The sequence below is a fragment of the Triturus cristatus genome, chromosome 1_1, assembly GCF_964204655.1.
Source record: "Triturus cristatus chromosome 1_1, aTriCri1.1, whole genome shotgun sequence".
NCBI classification, from domain to species: domain Eukaryota; kingdom Metazoa; phylum Chordata; class Amphibia; order Caudata; family Salamandridae; genus Triturus; species Triturus cristatus.
The window spans coordinates 1217834896-1217852507 of record NC_140579.1 but is presented as its reverse complement, the minus strand read 5'-3'; positions in this window follow the sequence as shown (position 1 = coordinate 1217852507).

The window sequence follows — 17612 nt, the reverse complement described above, 5'->3', positions numbered from 1 at the left end:
AGTGCTGCTGTAGAGGGAGAGAACCAGGTCAGCAGAGCTGCTTTAGAACCTAAGAACAAGGTCAGCAGAGCTGCTCTAGATCCAGTGAACAAGGTCAGCTGAGCTTCTGTAGAGCCAGAGAAACCAGGTCAGCAGAGCTGCTTTAGAGGGAGAGAACCAGGTCAGCAGAGCTGCTCTAGAGCGTAAGAACCAAGTCAGCACAGCTGCTCTTTAGCCAGATAACCAGGTCAGCAGAGCTGCTTTAGAGGCAGAGAACCAGGTCATCAGAGCTGCTTTAGAGCCAGAGAACCAGGGCAGCCGAGCTGCTGTAGAGCCAGAGAAACCAGGTCAACAGTGCTGCTTTAGAGGCAGAGAACCAGGTCAGCGGAGCTGCTTTAGAGCCAGAGAACTCGGTCAGCAGAGCTGCTTTAGAGCCAGAGAACCACGCCAGCAGAGCTGCTTTAGAGCCATAGAACGGGTCAGCAGAGCAGCTGTAGAGCCTAAGAACCAGGTCAGAAGAGCTGCTTTAGAACCAAAGAACCACATCAGCAGAGGTGCTCTAGAGCCAGAGGACCACGTCAGCAGAGCTGCTTTAGAGCCATGGAACGGGTCAGCATAGCTGCTGTAGAGCCTAAGAACCAGGTCAGCTGAGCTGCTGTAGAGCCAGAGAAACCAGGTCAGCAGAGCTGCTTTAGAGGGAGAGAACCAGGTCAGCAGAGCTGCTCTGAAGCCTAAGAACCAAGTCAGCACAGCTGCTCTTGAGCCAGATAACCAGGTCAGCAGAGCTGCTTTAGAGGCAGAGAACCAGGTCATCAGAGCTGTTTTAGAGCCAGAGAACCAGATCAGCAGAGCTGCTCTAGAGCTTGAGAACCAGGTCAGCATAGCTGCTCTGGACGCAGAGAACCAGGTCAGCAGAGCTGCTTTAGAGCCAGGGAAACAGGTCAGCAGAGCTGCTTTAGAGCCAGAGAACCAGGCCAGCAGAGCTGATCTAGAGCCTGAAAACCAGGTCAGCAGAGCTGCTCTAGAGGCAGAGAACCAGGTGAGAAGATCTGCTTTAGAGCCAGAGAACCAGGGCAGCAGAGCTGATTTAGAGCCATAGAACCAGGTCAGCAGAGCTGCTTTAGAGCCAGAGAACCAGGTCAGCTGAGCTGCTGTAGAGCCAGAGAAACCAGGTCAGCAGAGCTGCTTTAGAGGGAGAGAACCAGGTCAGCAGAGCCGCTCTAGAGCCTAAGAACCAGGTCAGCTCAGCTGCTCTACAGCCAGAGAACCAGGTCATCAGAGCTGCTGTAGAGCCAGAGAACCAGGTCAGCAGAGCTGCTCTAGAGCCTAAGAACCAGGTAAGCACAGCTGCTCTAGTGCCAGAGAACCAGGTCAACAGATCTGCTTTAGAGCCAGAGAACTAGGTCAGACGAGCTGCTGTAGAGCCAGAGAACCAGGTCAGCAGGGCTGCTGTAGAGCCATAGAACGGGTCAGCAGAGCTGCTGTAGAGCCTAAGAACCAGGTCAGAAGAGCTGCTTTAGAGCCAAAGAACCACATCAGCAGAGGTGCTCTAGAGCCAGAGAACCAGGTCAGCAGAGCTGATGTAGAGCCAGAGGAACCAGGTTAGCAGTGCTGCTGTAGAGGGAGAGAAACCAGGTCAGCAGAGCTGCTTTAGAACCTAAGAACAAGGTCAGCAGAGCTGCTCTAGATCCAGTGAACAAGGTCAGCTGAGCTTCTGTAGAGCCAGAGAAACCAGGTCAGCAGAGCTGCTTTAGAGGGAGAGAACCAGGTCAGCAGAGTTGCTCTAGAGCGTAAGAACCAGTCAGCACAGCTGCTCTTGAGCCAGATAACCAGGTCAGCAGAGCTGCTTTAGAGGCAGAGAACCAGGTCATCAGAGCTGCTTTAGAGCCTAAGAAACAGGTCAGCAGAGTTGCTCTAGAGACTAAGAACAAGGTCAGCAGATCTACTCTAGAGCTAGAGAACCAGGTCAGCAGAGCTGTTTTAGAGCCAGAGAACCAGGTCAGCAGAGCTGCTCTAGAGCTTGAGAACCAGGTCAGCATAGCTGCTCTGGACGCAGAGAACCAGGTCAGCAGAGCTGCTTTAGAGCCAGGGAAACAGGGCAGCAGAGCTGCTTTACAGCCAGAGAACCAGGCCAGCAGAGCTGATCTAGAGCCTGAAAACCAGGTCAGCAGAGCTGCTCTAGAGGCAGAGAACCAGGTGAGCAGATCTGCTTTAGAGCCAGAGAACCAGGGCAGCAGAGCTGATTTAGAGCCATAGAACTAGGTCAGCAGTGCTGCTTTAGAGCCAGAGAACCAGGTCAGCTGAGCTGCTGTAGAGCCAGAGAAACCAGGTCAGCAGAGCTGCTTTAGAGGGAGAGAACCAGGTCAGCAGAGCTGCTCTAGAGCCTAAGAACCAGGTCAGCTCAGCTGCTCTAGAGCCAGAGAACCAGGTCATCAGAGATGCTGTAGAGCCAGAGAACCAGGTCAGCAGAGCTGCTCTAGAGCCTAAGAACCAGGTAAGCACAGCTGCTCTAGTGCCAGAGAACCAGGTCAACAGATCTGCTTTAGAGCCAGAGAACTAGGTCAGACGAGCTGCTGTAGAGCCAGAGAACCAGGTCAGCAGGGCTGCTGTAGAGCCATAGAACGGGTCAGCAGAGCTGCTGTAGAGCCTAAGAACCAGGTCAGAAGAGCTGCTTTAGAGCCAAAGAACCACATCAGCAGAGGTGCTCTAGAGCCAGAGAACCAGGTCAGCAGAGCTGCTGTAGAGCCATTGAAACCAGGTTAGCAGTGCTGCTGTAGAGGGAGAGAACCAGGTCAGCAGAGCTGCTTTAGAACCTAAGAACAAGGTCAGCAGAGCTGCTCTATATCCAGTGAACAAGGTCAGCTGAGCTTCTGTAGAGCCAGAGAAACCAGGTCAGCAGAGCTGCTTTAGAGGGAGAGAACCAGGTCAGCAGAGCTGCTCTAGAGCGTAAGAACCAGGTCAGCAGAGCTGCTGTAGAGCCAGAGAAACCAGGTTAGCAGTGCTGCTGTAGAGGGAGAGAACCAGGTCAGCAGAGCTGCTTCAGAACCTAAGACCAAGGTCAGAAGAGCTGCTCTAGATCCAGTGAACAAGGTCAGCTGAGCTTCTGTAGAGCCAGATAACCAGGTCAGCAGAGCTGCTTTAGAGGCAGAGAACCAGGTCATCAGAGCTGCTTTAGAGCCTAAGAAACAGGTCAGCAGAGTTGCTCTAGAGACTAAGAACAAGGTCAGCAGATCTGCTCTAGAGCTAGAGAACCAGGTCAGCAGAGCTGTTTTAGAGCCAGAGAACCAGGTCAGCAGAGCTGCTCTAGAGCTTGAGAACCAGGTCAGCATAGCTGCTCTGGACGCAGAGAACCAGGTCAGCAGAGCTGCTTTAGAGCCAGGGAAACAGGGCAGCAGAGCTGCTTTACAGCCAGAGAACCAGGCCAGCAGAGCTGATCTAGAGCCTAAAAACCAGGTCAGCAGAGCTGCTCTAGAGGCAGAGAACCAGGTCAGCAGAGCTGCTTTAGAGCCAGAGAACCAGGGCAGCAGAGCTGATTTAGAGCCATAGAACCAGGTCAGCAGAGCTGCTTTAGAGCCAGAGAACCAGGTCAGCTGAGCTGCTGTAGAGCCAGAGAAACCAGGTCAGCAGAGCTGCTTTAGAGGGTGATAACCAGGTCAAGAGAGCTGCTTCAGAGGGAGAGAACCAGGTCAGCAGAGCTGCTCTAGAGCATAAGAACCAGGTCAGCACAGCTGCTCTAGAGCCAGAGAACCAGGTCATCAGAGCTGCTGTAGAGCCAGAGAACCAGGTCAGCAGAGCTGCTGTAGAGTCAGAGAAACCAGGTGAGAATAGCTGCTTTAGAGGGAGAGAACCAGGTCAGCAGAGCTGCTCTAGAGCCTAAGAACCAGGTAAGCACAGCTGCTCTAGTGCCAGAGAAACAGGTCAACAGATCTGCTCTAGAGCCAGAGAACCAGGTCAGCCGAGCTGCTGTAGAGCCAGAGAAACCAGGCCAGCAGAGCTGCTCTAGAGGGAGAGAACCAGGTCAGAAGAGCTGCTCTAGATCCTAAGAACCAGGCCAGCAGAGCTGCTTTAGAGCCTAAGAATCAGGTCAGCAGATCTACTCTAGAGCCAGAGAACAAGGTCAGCAGAGCTGCTTTAGAGCCAGAGAACTAGGTCAACAGAGCTGTTTTAGAGCCAGACAACTAGGTCAGCAGAGCTGCTCTAGAGCCTGAGAACCAGGTCAGCAGAGCTGCTCTAGAGGCAGAGAACCAGGTCAGCAGAGCGACTTTAGAGCCAGAGAACCAGGGCAGCAGACCTCCTCTAGAACCAGGTCAGCAGAGCTGCTGTAGAGCCAGAGAAACCAGGTCAGCAGTGCTGCTTTAGAGGGAGAGAACCAGGTCAGCAGAGCTGCTCTAGGATAGGATAGGATCATCATTTATAGAGCGCGAACAAATGCCGAGGCGTCTTGGCGCTAGTCCATAAAGAGAGACCACTCCATCTAACACCGAGTCGTATCAAACAGCCGTGTTTTTATCAGTTTTCTGAAAACTTGGTGACTTTCCGTAAGTTTAACAAAGCCAGGGAGCTCATTCCACCGGCTAGCCGCATGAAACGAAAAAGCTCTACCACCCCATCTGGCTTTTTTGACACGATTCTAGCTTTTCTAGAGCCTAAGAACCAAGTCAGCACAGCTGCTCTTGAGCCAGATAACGAGGTCAGCAGAGCTGCTTTTGAGGCAGAGAACCAGGTCATCAGAGCTGCTTTAGAGCCTAAGAACCAGGTCAGTAGAGCTGCTCTAGAGCCACAGAACCAAGCCAGCAGAGCTGCTTTAGAGGCAGAGAACCAGGTCATCAGAGCTGCTTTAGAGCCTAAGAAACAGGGCAGCAGAGTTGCTCTAGAGACTAAGACAAGGTCAGCAGATCTGCTCTAGAGCTAGAGAACCAGGTCAGCAGAGCTGTTTTAGAGCCAGAGAACCAGGTCACCAGAGCTGCAGTAGAGCCAGAGAACCAGGTCAGCAGAGTTGCTGTAGAGCCAGAGAAACCAGGTCAGAACATCTTCTTCAGAGGGAGAGAACCAGGTCAGCAGAGCTGCTCTAGAGCCTAAGAACCATGTCAGCACAGCGTCTCTAGAGCCAGAGAACTAGGTAAGCAGAGCTGTTTTAGAGCCAGAGAACCAGGTCAGCAGAGCTCCTCTAGAGCCTGAGAACCAGGTCATTAGAGCTGCTGTAGAGCCAGAGAACCAGGTCAGCGGAGCTGCTGTAGAGCCAGAGAAAGCAGGTCAGCAGAGCTGCTTTAGAGCCAGAGAACCAGGTCAGTAGAGCTGCTCTAGAGCCTAAGAACCAGGTCAGCAGAGCTGCTCTAGAGCCAGAGAACCAGGTCAGCCGAGCTCCTGTAGAGCCAGAGAAACCAAGTCAGCAGAGCTGCTCTAGAGGGAGAGAACCAGGTCAGCAGAGCTGCTCTAGAACCTAAGAACAAGGTCAGCACAGCTGTTATAGAGCCAGAGAACCAGGTCAGCAGAGCTGCTTTAGTGCCTAAGAACCAGGTCAGCAGAGCTGCTCAAGAGACTAAGAACCAGGTGAGCAGAGCTACTCTAAAGCCAGAGAACAAGGTCTGCAGAGCTGCTTTAGAGCCAGAGAACTAGGTCAGCAGAGCTGTTTTAGAGCCATAGAACGGGTCAGCAGAGCTGCTGTAGAGCCTAAGAACCAGGTCAGAAGAGCTGCTTTAGAGCCAAAAAACCACGTCAGCAGAGGTGCTCTAGAGCCAGAGAACCAGGTCAGCAGAGCTGCTGTAGAGCCAGAGAACCAGGGCAGCTGAGCTGCTGTAGAGCCAGAGAAACCAGGTCAGCAGTGCTTCTTTAGAGGCAGAGAACCAGGTCAGAGGAGCTGCTTTAGAGCCAGAGAACTAGGTCAGCAGAGCTGCTTTAGAGCCAGAGAACCACGTCAGCAGAGCTGCTTTAGAGCCATAGAACAGGTCAGCAGAGCTGCTGTAGAGCCTAAGAACCAGGTCAGAAGAGCTGCTGTAGAGCCAGAGAAACCAGGTTAGCAGTGCTTCTGTAGAGGGAGAGAACCAGGTCAGCAGAGCTGCTTTAGAACCTAAGAACAAGGTCAGTAGAGCTGCTCTAGATCCAGTGAACAAGGTCAGCTGAGCTTCTGTAGAGCCAGAGAAACCAGGTCAGCAGAGCTGCTTTAGAGGGAGAGAACCAGGTCAGCAGACCTGCTCTAGAGCGTAAGAACAAAGTCAGCACAGCTGCTCTTGAGCCAGATAACCAGGTCAGCAGAGCTGCCTTAGAGGCAGAGAACCAGGTCATCAGAGCTGCTTTAGAGCCTAAGAAACAGGTCAGCAGAGTTGCTCTAGAGACTAAGAACAAGGTCAGCAGATCTGCTCTAGAGCTAGAGAACCAGGTCAGCAGAGCTGTTTTAGAGCCAGAGAACCAGGTCATCAGAGCTGCAGTAGAGCCAGAGAACCAGGTCAGCAGAGCTGCTGTAGAGCCAGAGAAACCAGGTCAGAACATCTTCTTCAGAGGGAGAGAACCAGGTCAGCAGAGCTGCTCTAGAGCCTAAGAACCATGTCAGCACAGCGTCTCTAGAGCCAGAGAACCCGGTCAGCATAGCTGCTTTAGAGCCAGAGAACTAGGTAAGCAGAGCTGTTTTAGAGCCAGAGAACCAGGTCAGCAGAGCTCCTCTAGAGCCTGAGAACCAGGTTATTAGAGCGGCTGTAGAGCCAGAAAACCAGGTCAGCAGAGCTGCTGTAGAGCCATAGAAAGCAGGTTAGCAGAGCTGCTTTAGAGGCAGAGAACCAGGTCAGTAGAGCTGCTCTGGAGCCTAAGAACCAGGTCAGCAGAGCTGCTCTAGAGCCAGAGAACCAGGTCAGCTGAGCTGCTGTAGAGCCAGAGAAACCAAGTGAGCAGAGCTGCTCTAGAGGGAGAGAACCAGGTCAGCAGATCTGCTCTAGAACCTACGAACCAGGTCAGCACAGCTGTTATAGAGCCAGAGAACCAGGTTAGCAGAGCTGCTTTAGAGCCTAAGAACCAGGTCAGCAGAGCTGCTCTAGAGCCTAAGAACCAGGTGAGCAGAGCTACTTTAGAGCCAGAGAACAAGGTCTGCAGAGCTGCTTTCGAGCCAGAGAACTAGGTCAGCAGAGCTGTTTTAGAGCCATAGAACGGGTCAGCAGAGCTGCTTTAGAGCCAGAGAACCAGGTCAGCAGAGCTGCTGTAGAGCCAGAGAAACCAGGTCAGCAGTGCTGCTCTAGAGCCTGAGAACCAGGTCAGCAGAGCTGCTCTAGAGCCAGAGAACCAGGGCAGCCGAGCTGCTGTAGAGCCAGAGAAACCAGGTCAACAGTGCTGCTTTAGAGGCAGAGAACCAGGTCAGCGGAGCTGCTTTAGAGCCAGAGAACTAGGTCAGCAGAGCTGCTTTAGAGCCAGAGAACCACGCCAGCAGAGCTGCTTTAGAGGGAGAGAACCAGGTCAGCAGAGCCGCTCTAGAGCCTAAGAACCAGGTCAGCTCAGCTGCTCTACAGCCAGAGAACCAGGTCATCAGAGCTGCTTTAGAGCCAGAGAACCAGGTCAGCAGAGCTGCTCTAGAGCCTAAGAACCAGGTAAGCACAGCTGCTCTAGTGCCAGAGAACCAGGTCAACAGATCTGCTTTAGAGCCAGAGAACTAGGTCAGACGAGCTGCTGTAGAGCCAGAGAACCAGGTCAGCAGGGCTGCTGTAGAGCCATAGAACGGGTCAGCAGAGCTGCTGTAGAGCCTAAGAACCAGGTCAGAAGAGCTGCTTTAGAGCCAAAGAACCACATCAGCAGAGGTGCTCTAGAGCCAGAGAACCAGGTCAGCAGAGCTGCTGTAGAGTCAGAGAAACCAGGTTAGCAGTGCTGCTGTAGAGGGAGAGAACCAGGTCAGCAGAGCTGCTTTAGAACCTAAGAACAAGGTCAGCAGAGCTGCTCTAGATCCAGTGAACAAGGTCAGCTGAGCTTCTGTAGAGCCAGAGAAACCAGGTCAGCAGAGCTGCTTTAGAGGGAGAGAACCAGGTCAGCAGAGCTGCTCTAGAGCGTAAGAACCAAGTCAGCACAGCTGCTCTTGAGCCAGATAACCAGGTCAGCAGAGCTGCTTTAGAGGCAGAGAACCAGGTCATCAGAGCTGCTTTAGAGCCAGAGAACCAGGGCAGCCGAGCTGCTGTAGAGCCAGAGAAACCAGGTCAACAGTGCTGCTTTAGAGGCAGAGAACCAGGTCAGCGGAGCTGCTTTAGAGCCAGAGAACTCGGTCAGCAGAGCTGCTTTAGAGCCAGAGAACCACGCCAGCAGAGCTGCTTTAGAGCCATAGAACGGGTCAGCAGAGCTGCTGTAGAGCCTAAGAACCAGGTCAGAAGAGCTGCTTTAGAACCAAAGAACCACATCAGCAGAGGTGCTCTAGAGCCAGAGGACCACGTCAGCAGAGCTGCTTTAGAGCCATGGAACGGGTCAGCATAGCTGCTGTAGAGCCTAAGAACCAGGTCAGCTGAGCTGCTGTAGAGCCAGAGAAACCAGGTCAGCAGAGCTGCTTTAGAGGGAGAGAACCAGGTCAGCAGAGCTGCTCTGAAGCCTAAGAACCAAGTCAGCACAGCTGCTCTTGAGCCAGATAACCAGGTCAGCAGAGCTGCTTTAGAGGCAGAGAACCAGGTCATCAGAGCTGTTTTAGAGCCAGAGAACCAGATCAGCAGAGCTGCTCTAGAGCTTGAGAACCAGGTCAGCATAGCTGCTCTGGACGCAGAGAACCAGGTCAGCAGAGCTGCTTTAGAGCCAGGGAAACAGGTCAGCAGAGCTGCTTTAGAGCCAGAGAACCAGGCCAGCAGAGCTGATCTAGAGCCTGAAAACCAGGTCAGCAGAGCTGCTCTAGAGGCAGAGAACCAGGTGAGCAGATCTGCTTTAGAGCCAGAGAACCAGGGCAGCAGAGCTGATTTAGAGCCATAGAACCAGGTCAGCAGAGCTGCTTTAGAGCCAGAGAACCAGGTCAGCTGAGCTGCTGTAGAGCCAGAGAAACCAGGTCAGCAGAGCTGCTTTAGAGGGAGAGAACCAGGTCAGCAGAGCCGCTCTAGAGCCTAAGAACCAGGTCAGCTCAGCTGCTCTACAGCCAGAGAACCAGGTCATCAGAGCTGCTGTAGAGCCAGAGAACCAGGTCAGCAGAGCTGCTCTAGAGCCTAAGAACCAGGTAAGCACAGCTGCTCTAGTGCCAGAGAACCAGGTCAACAGATCTGCTTTAGAGCCAGAGAACTAGGTCAGACGAGCTGCTGTAGAGCCAGAGAACCAGGTCAGCAGGGCTGCTGTAGAGCCATAGAACGGGTCAGCAGAGCTGCTGTAGAGCCTAAGAACCAGGTCAGAAGAGCTGCTTTAGAGCCAAAGAACCACATCAGCAGAGGTGCTCTAGAGCCAGAGAACCAGGTCAGCAGAGCTGATGTAGAGCCAGAGGAACCAGGTTAGCAGTGCTGCTGTAGAGGGAGAGAACCAGGTCAGCAGAGCTGCTTTAGAACCTAAGAACAAGGTCAGCAGAGCTGCTCTAGATCCAGTGAACAAGGTCAGCTGAGCTTCTGTAGAGCCAGAGAAACCAGGTCAGCAGAGCTGCTTTAGAGGGAGAGAACCAGGTCAGCAGAGCTGCTCTAGAGCGTAAGAACCAAGTCAGCACAGCTGCTCTTGAGCCAGATAACCAGGTCAGCAGAGCTGCTTTAGAGGCAGAGAACCAGGTCATCAGAGCTGCTTTAGAGCCTAAGAAACAGGTCAGCAGAGTTGCTCTAGAGACTAAGAACAAGGTCAGCAGATCTACTCTAGAGCTAGAGAACCAGGTCAGCAGAGCTGTTTTAGAGCCAGAGAACCAGGTCAGCAGAGCTGCTCTAGAGCTTGAGAACCAGGTCAGCATAGCTGCTCTGGACGCAGAGAACCAGGTCAGCAGAGCTGCTTTAGAGCCAGGGAAACAGGGCAGCAGAGCTGCTTTACAGCCAGAGAACCAGGCCAGCAGAGCTGATCTAGAGCCTGAAAACCAGGTCAGCAGAGCTGCTCTAGAGGCAGAGAACCAGGTCAGCAGAGCTGCTTTAGAGCCAGAGAACCAGGGCAGCAGAGCTGATTTAGAGCCATAGAACTAGGTCAGCAGTGCTGCTTTAGAGCCAGAGAACCAGGTCAGCTGAGCTGCTGTAGAGCCAGAGAAACCAGGTCAGCAGAGCTGCTTTAGAGGGAGAGAACCAGGTCAGCAGAGCTGCTCTAGAGCCTAAGAACCAGGTCAGCTCAGCTGCTCTAGAGCCAGAGAACCAGGTCATCAGAGATGCTGTAGAGCCAGAGAACCAGGTCAGCAGAGCTGCTCTAGAGCCTAAGAACCAGGTAAGCACAGCTGCTCTAGTGCCAGAGAACCAGGTCAACAGATCTGCTTTAGAGCCAGAGAACTAGGTCAGACGAGCTGCTGTAGAGCCAGAGAACCAGGTCAGCAGGGCTGCTGTAGAGCCATAGAACGGGTCAGCAGAGCTGCTGTAGAGCCTAAGAACCAGGTCAGAAGAGCTGCTTTAGAGCCAAAGAACCACATCAGCAGAGGTGCTCTAGAGCCAGAGAACCAGGTCAGCAGAGCTGCTGTAGAGCCAGAGAAACCAGGTTAGCAGTGCTGCTGTAGAGGGAGAGAACCAGGTCAGCAGAGCTGCTTTAGAACCTAAGAACAAGGTCAGCAGAGCTGCTCTATATCCAGTGAACAAGGTCAGCTGAGCTTCTGTAGAGCCAGAGAAACCAGGTCAGCAGAGCTGCTTTAGAGGGAGAGAACCAGGTCAGCAGAGCTGCTCTAGAGCGTAAGAACCAGGTCAGCAGAGCTGCTGTAGAGCCAGAGAAACCAGGTTAGCAGTGCTGCTGTAGAGGGAGAGAACCAGGTCAGCAGAGCTGCTTCAGAACCTAAGACCAAGGTCAGAAGAGCTGCTCTAGATCCAGTGAACAAGGTCAGCTGAGCTTCTGTAGAGCCAGATAACCAGGTCAGCAGAGCTGCTTTAGAGGCAGAGAACCAGGTCATCAGAGCTGCTTTAGAGCCTAAGAAACAGGTCAGCAGAGTTGCTCTAGAGACTAAGAACAAGGTCAGCAGATCTGCTCTAGAGCTAGAGAACCAGGTCAGCAGAGCTGATTTAGAGCCAGAGAACCAGGTCAGCAGAGCTGCTCTAGAGCTTGAGAACCAGGTCAGCATAGCTGCTCTGGACGCAGAGAACCAGGTCAGCAGAGCTGCTTTAGAGCCAGGGAAACAGGGCAGCAGAGCTGCTTTACAGCCAGAGAACCAGGCCAGCAGAGCTGATCTAGAGCCTAAAAACCAGGTCAGCAGAGCTGCTCTAGAGGCAGAGAACCAGGTCAGCAGAGCTGCTTTAGAGCCAGAGAACCAGGGCAGCAGAGCTGATTTAGAGCCATAGAACCAGGTCAGCAGAGCTGCTTTAGAGCCAGAGAACCAGGTCAGCTGAGCTGCTGTAGAGCCAGAGAAACCAGGTCAGCAGAGCTGCTTTAGAGGGTGATAACCAGGTCAAGAGAGCTGCTTCAGAGGGAGAGAACCAGGTCAGCAGAGCTGCTCTAGAGCATAAGAACCAGGTCAGCACAGCTGCTCTAGAGCCAGAGAACCAGGTCATCAGAGCTGCTGTAGAGCCAGAGAACCAGGTCAGCAGAGCTGCTGTAGAGTCAGAGAAACCAGGTGAGAATAGCTGCTTTAGAGGGAGAGAACCAGGTCAGCAGAGCTGCTCTAGAGCCTAAGAACCAGGTAAGCACAGCTGCTCTAGTGCCAGAGAAACAGGTCAACAGATCTGCTCTAGAGCCAGAGAACCAGGTCAGCCGAGCTGCTGTAGAGCCAGAGAAACCAGGCCAGCAGAGCTGCTCTAGAGGGAGAGAACCAGGTCAGAAGAGCTGCTCTAGATCCTAAGAACCAGGTCAGCAGAGCTGCTTTAGAGCCTAAGAATCAGGTCAGCAGATCTACTCTAGAGCCAGAGAACAAGGTCAGCAGAGCTGCTTTAGAGCCAGAGAACTAGGTCAACAGAGCTGTTTTAGAGCCAGACAACTAGGTCAGCAGAGCTGCTCTAGAGCCTGAGAACCAGGTCAGCAGAGCTGCTCTAGAGGCAGAGAACCAGGTCAGCAGAGCGACTTTAGAGCCAGAGAACCAGGGCAGCAGACCTCCTCTAGAACCAGGTCAGCAGAGCTGCTGTAGAGCCAGAGAAACCAGGTCAGCAGTGCTGCTTTAGAGGGAGAGAACCAGGTCAGCAGAGCTGCTCTAGGATAGGATAGGATCATCATTTATAGAGCGCGAACAAATGCCGAGGCGTCTTGGCGCTAGTCCATAAAGAGAGACCACTCCATCTAACACCGAGTCGTATCAAACAGCCGTGTTTTTATCAGTTTTCTGAAAACTTGGTGACTTTCCGTAAGTTTAACAAAGCCAGGGAGCTCATTCCACCGGCTAGCCGCATGAAACGAAAAAGCTCTACCACCCCATCTGGCTTTTTTGACACGATTCTAGCTTTTCTAGAGCCTAAGAACCAAGTCAGCACAGCTGCTCTTGAGCCAGATAATGAGGTCAGCAGAGCTGCTTTTGAGGCAGAGAACCAGGTCATCAGAGCTGCTTTAGAGCCTAAGAACCAGGTCAGTAGAGCTGCTCTAGAGCCACAGAACCAGGCCAGCAGAGCTGCTTTAGAGGCAGAGAACCAGGTCATCAGAGCTGCTTTAGAGCCTAAGAAACAGGGCAGCAGAGTTGCTCTAGAGACTAAGACAAGGTCAGCAGATCTGCTCTAGAGCTAGAGAACCAGGTCAGCAGAGCTGTTTTAGAGCCAGAGAACCAGGTCACCAGAGCTGCAGTAGAGCCAGAGAACCAGGTCAGCAGAGTTGCTGTAGAGCCAGAGAAACCAGGTCAGAACATCTTCTTCAGAGGGAGAGAACCAGGTCAGCAGTGCTGCTCTAGAGCCTAAGAACCATGTCAGCACAGCGTCTCTAGAGCCAGAGAACTAGGTAAGCAGAGCTGTTTTAGAGCCAGAGAACCAGGTCAGCAGAGCTCTTCTAGAGCCTGAGAACCAGGTCATTAGAGCTGCTGTAGAGCCAGAGAACCAGGTCAGCAGAGCTGCTGTAGAGCCAGAGAAAGCAGGTCAGCAGAGCTGCTTTAGAGCCAGAGAACCAGGTCAGTAGAGCTGCTCTAGAGCCTAAGAACCAGGTCAGCAGAGCTGCTCTAGAGCCAGAGAACCAGGTCAGCCGAGCTCCTGTAGAGCCAGAGAAACCAAGTCAGCAGAGCTGCTCTAGAGGGAGAGAACCAGGTCAGCAGAGCTGCTCTAGAACCTAAGAACAAGGTCAGCACAGCTGTTATAGAGCCAGAGAACCAGGTGAGCAGAGCTGCTTTAGTGCCTAAGAACCAGGTCAGCAGAGCTGCTCAAGAGACTAAGAACCAGGTGAGCAGAGCTACTCTAAAGCCAGAGAACAAGGTCTGCAGAGCTGCTTTAGAGCCAGAGAACTAGGTCAGCAGAGCTGTTTTAGAGCCATAGAACGGGTCAGCAGAGCTGCTGTAGAGCCTAAGAACCAGGTCAGAAGAGCTGCTTTAGAGCCAAAAAACCACGTCAGCAGAGGTGCTCTAGAGCCAGAGAACCAGGTCAGCAGAGCTGCTGTAGAGCCAGAGAACCAGGGCAGCCGAGCTGCTGTAGAGCCAGAGAAACCAGGTCAGCAGTGCTGCTTTAGAGGCAGAGAACCAGGTCAGAGGAGCTGCTTTAGAGCCAGAGAACTAGGTCAGCAGAGCTGCTTTAGAGCCAGAGAACCACGTCAGCAGAGCTGCTTTAGAGCCATAGAACAGGTCAGCAGAGCTGCTGTAGAGCCTAAGAACCAGGTCAGAAGAGCTGCTGTAGAGCCAGAGAAACCAGGTTAGCAGTGCTTCTGTAGAGGGAGAGAACCAGGTCAGCAGAGCTGCTTTAGAACCTAAGAACAAGGTCAGTAGAGCTGCTCTAGATCCAGTGAACAAGGTCAGCTGAGCTTCTGTAGAGCCAGAGAAACCAGGTCAGCAGAGCTGCTTTAGAGGGAGAGAACCAGGTCAGCAGACCTGCTCTAGAGCGTAAGAACAAAGTCAGCACAGCTGCTCTTGAGCCAGATAACCTGGTCAGCAGAGCTGCCTTAGAGGCAGAGAACCAGGTCATCAGAGCTGCTTTAGAGCCTAAGAAACAGGTCAGCAGAGTTGCTCTAGAGACTAAGAACAAGGTCAGCAGATCTGCTCTAGAGCTAGAGAACCAGGTCAGCAGAGCTGTTTTAGAGCCAGAGAACCAGGTCATCAGAGCTGCAGTAGAGCCAGAGAACCAGGTCAGCAGAGCTGCTGTAGAGCCAGAGAAACCAGGTCAGAACATCTTCTTCAGAGGGAGAGAACCAGGTCAGCAGAGCTGCTCTAGAGCCTAAGAACCATGTCAGCACAGCGTCTCTAGAGCCAGAGAACCCGGTCAGCATAGCTGCTTTAGAGCCAGAGAACTAGGTAAGCAGAGCTGTTTTAGAGCCAGAGAACCAGGTCAGCAGAGCTCCTCTAGAGCCTGAGAACCAGGTCATTAGAGCGGCTGTAGAGCCAGAAAACCAGGTCAGCAGAGCTGCTTTAGAGGCAGAGAACCAGGTCAGTAGAGCTGCTCTGGAGCCTAAGAACCAGGTCAGCAGAGCTGCTCTAGAGCCAGAGAACCAGGTCAGCTGAGCTGCTGTAGAGCCAGAGAAACCAAGTCAGCAGAGCTGCTCTAGAGGGAGAGAACCAGGTCAGCAGATCTGCTCTAGAACCTACGAACCAGGTCAGCACAGCTGTTATAGAGCCAGAGAACCAGGTTAGCAGAGCTGCTTTAGAGCCTAAGAACCAGGTCAGCAGAGCTGCTCTAGAGCCTAAGAACCAGGTGAGCAGAGCTACTTTAGAGCCAGAGAACAAGGTCTGCAGAGCTGCTTTCGAGCCAGAGAACTAGGTCAGCAGAGCTGTTTTAGAGCCATAGAACGGGTCAGCAGAGCTGCTTTAGAGCCAGAGAACCAGGTCAGCAGAGCTGCTGTAGAGCCAGAGAAACCAGGTCAGCAGTGCTGCTCTAGAGCCTGAGAACCAGGTCAGCAGAGCTGCTCTAGAGCCAGAGAACCAGGGCAGCCGAGCTGCTGTAGAGCCAGAGAAACCAGGTCAACAGTGCTGCTTTAGAGGCAGAGAACCAGGTCAGCGGAGCTGCTTTAGAGCCAGAGAACTAGGTCAGCAGAGCTGCTTTAGAGCCAGAGAACCACGCCAGCAGAGCTGCTTTAGAGGGAGAGAACCAGGTCAGCAGAGCCGCTCTAGAGCCTAAGAACCAGGTCAGCTCAGCTGCTCTACAGCCAGAGAACCAGGTGAGCAGATCTGCTTTAGAGCCAGAGAACCAGGGCAGCAGAGCTGATTTAGAGCCATAGAACCAGGTCAGCAGAGCTGCTTTAGAGCCAGAGAACCAGGTCAGCTGAGCTGCTGTAGAGCCAGAGAAACCAGGTCAGCAGAGCTGCTTTAGAGGGAGAGAACCAGGTCAGCAGAGCCGCTCTAGAGCCTAAGAACCAGGTCAGCTCAGCTGCTCTACAGCCAGAGAACCAGGTCATCAGAGCTACTGTAGAGCCAGAGAACCAGGTCAGCAGAGCTGCTCTAGAGCCTAAGAACCAGGTAAGCACAGCTGCTCTAGTGCCAGAGAACCAGGTCAACAGATCTGCTTTAGAGCCAGAGAACTAGGTCAGACGAGCTGCTGTTGAGCCAGAGAATCAGGTCAGCAGGGCTGCTGTAGAGCCATAGAATGGGTCAGCAGAGCTGCTGTAGAGCCTAAGAACCAGGTCAGAAGATCTGCTTTAGAGCCAAAGAACCACATCAGCAGAGGTGCTCTAGAGCCAGAGAACCAGGTCAGCAGAGCTGCTGTAGAGCCAGAGAAACCAGGTTAGCAGTGCTGCTGTAGAGGGAGAGAACCAGGTCAGCAGAGCTGCTTTAGAACCTAAGAACAAGGTCAGCAGAGCTGCTCTAGATCCAGTGAACAAGGTCAGCTGAGCTTCTGTAGAGCCAGAGAAACCAGGTCAGCAGAGCTGCTTTAGAGGGAGAGAACCAGGTCAGCAGAGCTGCTCTAGAGCCTAAGAACCAAGTCAGCACAGCTGCTCTTGAGCCAGATAACCAGGTCAGCAGAGCTGCTTTAGAGGCAGAGAACCAGGTCATCAGAGCTGATTTAGAGCCTAAGAAACAGGTCAGCAGAGTTGCCCTAGAGACTAAGAACAAGGTCAGCAGATCTACTCTAGAGCTAGAGAACCAGGTCAGCAGAGCTGTTTTAGAGCCAGAGAACCAGGTCAGCAGAGCTGCTCTAGAGCTTGAGAACCAGGTCAGCATAGCTGCTCTGGACGCAGAGAACCAGGTCAGCAGAGCTGCTTTAGAGCCAGGGAAACAGGGCAGCAGAGCTGCTTTACAGCCAGAGAACCAGGCCAGCAGAGCTGATCTAGAGCCTGAAAACCAGGTCAGCAGAGCTGCTCTAGAGGCAGAGAACCAGGTCAGCAGAGCTGCTTTAGAGCCAGAGAACCAGGGCAGAAGAGCTGCTGTCGAACCAGAGAACCAGGTCAGCAGAGCTGATTTAGAGCCATAGAACCAGGTCAGCAGAGCTGCTTTAGAGCCAGAGAACCAGGTCAGCTGAGCTGCTGTAGAGCCAGAGAAACCAGGTCAGCAGAGCTGCTTTAGAGGGAGAGAACCAGGTCAAGAGAGCTGCTTCAGAGGGAGAGAACCAGGTCAGCAGAGCTGCTCTAGAGCATAAGAACCAGGTCAGCACAGCTGCTCTAGAGCCAGAGAACCAGGTCATCAGAGCTGCTGTAGAGCCAGAGAACCAGGTCAGCAGAGCTGCTGTAGAGCCAGAGAAACCAGGTGAGAATAGCTGCTTTAGAGGGAGAGAACCAGGTCAGCAGAGCTGCTCTAGAGCCTAAGAACCAGGTAAGCACAGCTGCTCCAGTGCCAGGGAAACAGGTCAACAGATCTGCTTTAGAGCCAGAGAACTAGGTCAGAAGAGCTGCTCTAGAGCCAGAGAACCAGGTCAGCCGAGCTGCTGTAGAGCCAGAGAAATCAGGCCAGCAGAGCTGCTCTAGAGGGAGAGAACCAGGTCAGAGGAGCTTCTCTAGATCCTAAGAACCAGGTCAGCAGAGCTGCTTTAGAGCCTAAGAATCAGGTCAGCAGATCTACTCTAGAGCCAGAGAACAAGGTCAGCAGAGCTGCTTTAGAGCCAGAGAACTAGGTCAACAGAGCTGTTTTAGAGCCAGAGAACTAGGTCAGCAGAGCTGCTCTAGAGCCTGAGAACCAGGTCAGCAGAGCTGCTCTAGAGGCAGAGAACCAGGTCAGCAGAGCGACTTTAGAGCCAGAGAACCAGGGCAGCAGACCTCCTCTAGAACCAGGTCAGCAGAGCTGCTGTAGAGCCAGAGAAACCAGGTCAGCAGTGCTGCTTTAGAGGGAGAGAACCAGGTCAGCAGAGCTGCTCTACGATAGGATAGGATCATCATTTATAGAGCGCGAACAAATGCCGAGGCGTCTTGGCGCTAGTCCATAGAGAGAGACCACTCCATCTAACACCGAGTCGTATCAAACAGCCGTGTTTTTATCAGTTTTCTGAAAACTTGGTGACTTTCCGTAAGTTTAACAAAGCCAGGGAGCTCATTCCACCGGCTAGCCGCATGAAACGAAAAAGCTCTACCACCCCATC